Below are 4,928 nucleotides of genomic sequence, written 5' to 3'. Positions count from 1 at the left end.
TGCTCCCGGGAGGGCTCGAACCTCCAACCTTTTGGTTAACAGCCCAACGCGCTAGCCAATTGCGCCACGGAGGCAGTCGTGCTCCACTCTCATCACGGTCACAACACTTCTCCAAAGATATCAGTGCGAGGAAAAAAAAGGCGACACACCGCTCATGGGAGGGCTAGAACCTCCAACCTTTTGGTTAACAGCCGATCGCGCTAGCCATTGCACCACGTACCCAAGCGCGGTCCACTCTCACCACCGTAAGAACGTTTCTCCAAAGCTACCAGCGCAAAGAAAAAAAGTGACACGCTGCTCCCGGGGAGGGTTCGAACCTCCAACCTTTTGCTTAACAGCCGACGAACTAGCAGATTGTGCCACGGAGACAGTCGTGCTCCACTCTCACCACTGTCGGAACATTTCTCCATAGCTGTCAGCACAAAGAAAAAAGAGACACACCGCTCTCGGGAGGGCTCGAACCTCCAACCTTTTGGTTAACAGCCGACGCACTAGCAGATTGCGCCACGGAGACAGTCGTGCTTCACTCTCACCACCGTCAGAACATTTCTCCAAAGCTATCAGCGCAAAGAAAAAAAAGAGACCCACCGCTCTCGGGAGGGCTCGAACCTCCAACCATTTTGATAACAGTTGATCGCGCAAGCCGATTATGCCACGGAAACAGTCTTGCTCCACTCTCACCACCGTCAGAACATTTCTCCAATGCTATCAGCGCAAAGAAAAAAAAGAGACACACCGCTCTCGGGAGGGCTCGAACCTCCAACCTTTTGCTTAACAGCCGACGCACTAGCAGATTGCGCCACGGAGACAGCCTTGCTCCACTTTTACCACCGTCAGAACATTTCTCTAAGCTATCAGTGCAAAGAAAAAAAAAGAGACACACCGCTCTCAGTAGGGCTCGAACCTCCACACTTTTGGTCAACAGCCGAACGCGCTAGCCAATTCCGTCACGGAGGTAGTCGTGCTCCACTCTCACCACCATCAGAACATTTTTCCAAAGGTACCAGCGCGAAGAAAAAAAGAGACACACCGCTCATGGGAGGGTTCGAACCTCAAGCCTTTTGGTTAACAGCCCAACGCGCTAGCCAATTGCGCCATGGAGACAGTTCGTGCTCCACTCTCACCATGGTCAGAACACTTCTCCAAAGATATCAGTGCAAAGAATAAAAAGCGGCACACCGCTCAGGGGAGGGCTCGAACCTCCAAACTTTTGGTCAAAAGGCGAACGCGCTAGCCAATTGCGTCACGGAGGTAGACGTGCTCCACTCTCACCACCATCAGAACAATTTTTCAAAGGTATCAGCGCAAAGAAAAAAAGAGACCCACCTCTTATGGGAGGGTTCGAATCTCCAACCTTATGGTTAACAGCCCAACGCGCGAGCCAGTTGCGCCACGGAGACAGTCGTGCTCCACACTCACCACGGTCAGAACACTTCTCCAAAGATATCAGTGCAAAGAAAAAAAAGCGACACACCGCTCATGGGAGGGCTCGAACCTCCAACCTTATGGTTAACAGCCCAACGCGCTAGCCAATTGCGCCACGGAGACAGTCGTGCTCCACTCTCAACACTGTCAGAACACTTCTCCAAAAATATCAGTGCAAAGAAAAAAAGCGACACGCCGCTCATGGGAGGGCTCGAACCTCCAAACTTTTCGTTTAACAACATATTGCGCTAGCCATTGCACCACGGACCCAACCGCGTTCCACTGTCACCACCGTCAGAACGTTTCTCCAAAGCTATCAGCGCAAAAAAAAGAGACACACTGCTCCTGGGAGGGCTCGAACCTCCAACCTTTTGCTTAACAGCCGACGCACTAGCAGATTGCGATACGGAGACAGTCGTGCTCCACTCTCACCACTGTCGGAACATTTCTCCATAGCTGTCAGCGCAAGAATAAAGCGAAACGCTGCTCCCGGGAGGGCTCAAACCTCCAACCTTTCGGTAAACAGCCGATCGCGCTAGCCAAATGCGCCACGTAGACAGTCGTGCTCTACTCTCACCACCGTCAGAACGTTTCTCCACAGCTGTCAGCGCAAAGAAAAAAGCGACACACTGCTCCCGGGAGGGCTTGAAATTCCAACCTTTCAGTTAACAGTGGATCGTGCTAGCCGATTCTGCCACGGAAACAGTCGTGCTCCACTCTCACCACCATCACAACATTTCTCCAAAGCTATCAGTGCAAAGAATAAAAGCAACACGCTGCTCCCGGGGAGGGCTCAAACCACCAACCTTTTGCTTAACAGCCGACGAACTAGCAGATTGTGCCACGGAGACAGTCGTGCTCCACTCTCACCACTGTCGGAACATTTTTCCAAAGGTATCAGCGCAAAGAAAAAAAGAGACACACCGCTCTTGGGAGGGTTCGAACCTCAATCCTTTTGGGTTACAGACCAACGCGCTAGCCAATCACGCCACGGAGACAGTCGTGCTCCACTCTCACCATGGTCAGAACACTTCTCCAAAGATATCAGTGCAAAGAAAAAAAAGCGACACACCGCTCATGGGAGAGCTCAAACCTCCAACCTTTTGGTTAACAGCCGATCGCGCTAGCCATTGCACCACAGACCCAACCGCGCTCCACTCTCACCAGCGTCAAAACGTTTGTCTAAAGCTATCAGCGCAAAGAAAAAAAAGCTTCACACTGCTCCCGGTTGGGCCGGAACCTCCAACCTTTTGCTTAACAGCCGACGCACTAGCCAATTGCGTCACGGAGGTAGTCGTGTTCCACTCTCACCACCATCAGAACATTTTTCCAAAGGCATCAGCGCAAAGAAAAAAAGAAACACACCGCTAATGGGAGGGTTCGAACCTCCAACCTTTTGGTTAACAGCTCAACGCTCTAGCCGATTGCGCCACGAACACAGTCGTGCTACACTCTCATCACGGTCACAACACTTCTCCAAAGATATCAGTGCAAAGAAAAAAAGCGACACACCACTCATGGGAGGGCTAGAACCTCCAACCTTTTGATTAACAGCCGAACGCGCTAGCAAATTGCGTCACGGAAGTAGTCGTGCTCCACTCTCACCACCGTAAGAACGTTTCTCCAAAGCTACCAGCGCAAAGAAAAAAAGAGACACACCGCTCTCGGGAGGGCTCGAACGTCCAACCTTTTGGTTATCAGCCGAACGCGCTAGCCAGTCGTCCCACGGAGACAGTCGTGCACCACTCTCACCACGGTCAGAACACTTCTCCAAAGATATCAGTGCAAAGAAAAAAAAGCGACACACCGCTCGTGGGAGGGCTCGAACCTCCAAACTTTTGGTTAACAGCCGAACGCGCTAGCCTATTGTGCCATGGAGACAGTCGTGCTCCACTCTCACCACGGTCAGAACACTTCTACAAAGATATCAGTGCAAAGAAAAAAAAGCGACACACCGCTCATGGGAGGGGTCGAACCTCCAACCTTTTGGTTAACAGCCGACGCACTAGCAGATTGCGCCACGGAGACAGTCGCGCTCCGCTCTCACCATCGTCAGAACATTTTTCGAAAGCTATCAGCGCAAAGAAAAAAAAGAGACCCACCGCTCTCGGTAGGGCTCGAACCTCCAACCTTTTTGATAAGGGTTGATTGCGCTAGCCGATTATGCCACGGAAACAGTCGTGCTCCACTCTCACCACCGTCAGAACATTTCTCCAAAGCTATCAGTGCAAAGAAAAAAAAGAGACACACTGCTCTCGGGAGGGCTCGAACCTCCACACTTTTGGTCAACAGCCGAACGCGCTAGCCAATTGCTTCACGGAGGTAGTCGTGCTCCACTCTCATCACCATCAGAACATTTTTCCAACGGTATCAGCGCGAAGAAAAAAAGAGACACACCGCTCATGGGAGGGTTCGAACCTCCAGCCTTTTGGTTAACAGCCCAACGCGCTAGCCAATTGCGCCATGGAGAATGTTCGTGCTCCACTCTCACCATGGTCAGAACACTTCTCCAAAGATATCAGTGCAAAGAAAAAAAACGACACAACGCTCATGGGAGGGCTCGAACCTCCAACCTTTTGGTTAACAGCCAATCGCGCTAGACATTGCACCACGGACCCAACCGCGCTCAACCCGCACCACCGTCAGAACGTTTCTCCAAAGCTATCAGCGCAAAGAAAAAAAGCGACACACTGCTCCCGGGAGGGCTCGAACCTTCAACCTTTTGCTTAACAGCCGACGCACTAGCAGACTTTGCCATGGAGACAGTCGCGCTCCAGTCTCACCACTGTCGGAACATTTCTCCATAGCTGTCAGCACAAAGAAAAAAGAGACACACCGCTCATGGGAGGGTTCGAACCTCCAACCTTTTCGTTAACAGCCCAACGCGCTAGCCAATTGCGCAACAGAGACAGTCGTGCTCCAATCTCACCACCGTCAGAACGTTTCTCCAAGGCTATCAGCGCAAAGAAAAAAAGCGACACACTGCTCCTGGGAGGGCTCGAACCTCCAATATTTTCTTAACAGCCGACGCACTAGCAGATTGCGTCACGAAGGTAGTCGTGCTCCACTCTCACCACCATCAGAACATTATTCCAAAGGCATCAGCGCAAAGAAAAAAAGAGACACACCGCTCATGGGAGGGTTTGAACCTCCAACATTTTGATTAACAGCCCAACGCGCTAGCCAATTGCGCCATGGAGACACTTCGTGCTCCACTCTCACCATGGTCAGAACACTTCTCCGAAGATATCAGTGCAAAGAAAAAAAAGCGACACACCGCTCAAGGGAGAGCTAGAACCTCCAACCTTTTGGTTAACAGCCGATCGCGCTAGCCATTGCACCACGGACCCAACCGCGGTCCACTCTCACCACCGTCAGAACGTTTCTCCAAAGCTATCAGCGCAAAGAAAAAAAGCGACACGCTGCTCCCGGGGAGGGCTCGAACCTCCAACCTTTTGCTTAACAGCCGACAAACTAGCAGATTATGCCACGGAGACAGTCCT

General features: G+C 51.6%; 1 non-coding gene across 1 annotated transcript; it reads right to left on the bottom strand.

The window, feature by feature from the left end:
• On the bottom strand, nt 1-74 carry TRNAN-GUU (transfer RNA asparagine (anticodon GUU)). Its single transcript has one exon. It is a non-coding gene; the product is annotated as a tRNA-Asn (tRNA).
• Between the last annotated feature and the right edge of the window lie 4,854 nt (nt 75-4,928).

The sequence above is a fragment of the Rhipicephalus microplus genome, unplaced genomic scaffold (assembly GCF_043290135.1).
Source record: "Rhipicephalus microplus isolate Deutch F79 unplaced genomic scaffold, USDA_Rmic scaffold_20, whole genome shotgun sequence".
Classification (NCBI taxonomy): Eukaryota; Metazoa; Arthropoda; class Arachnida; order Ixodida; family Ixodidae; genus Rhipicephalus; species Rhipicephalus microplus.
Note: the sequence above shows the minus strand (reverse complement) of the source record. Positions and strands in the feature narration are given on the sequence as shown.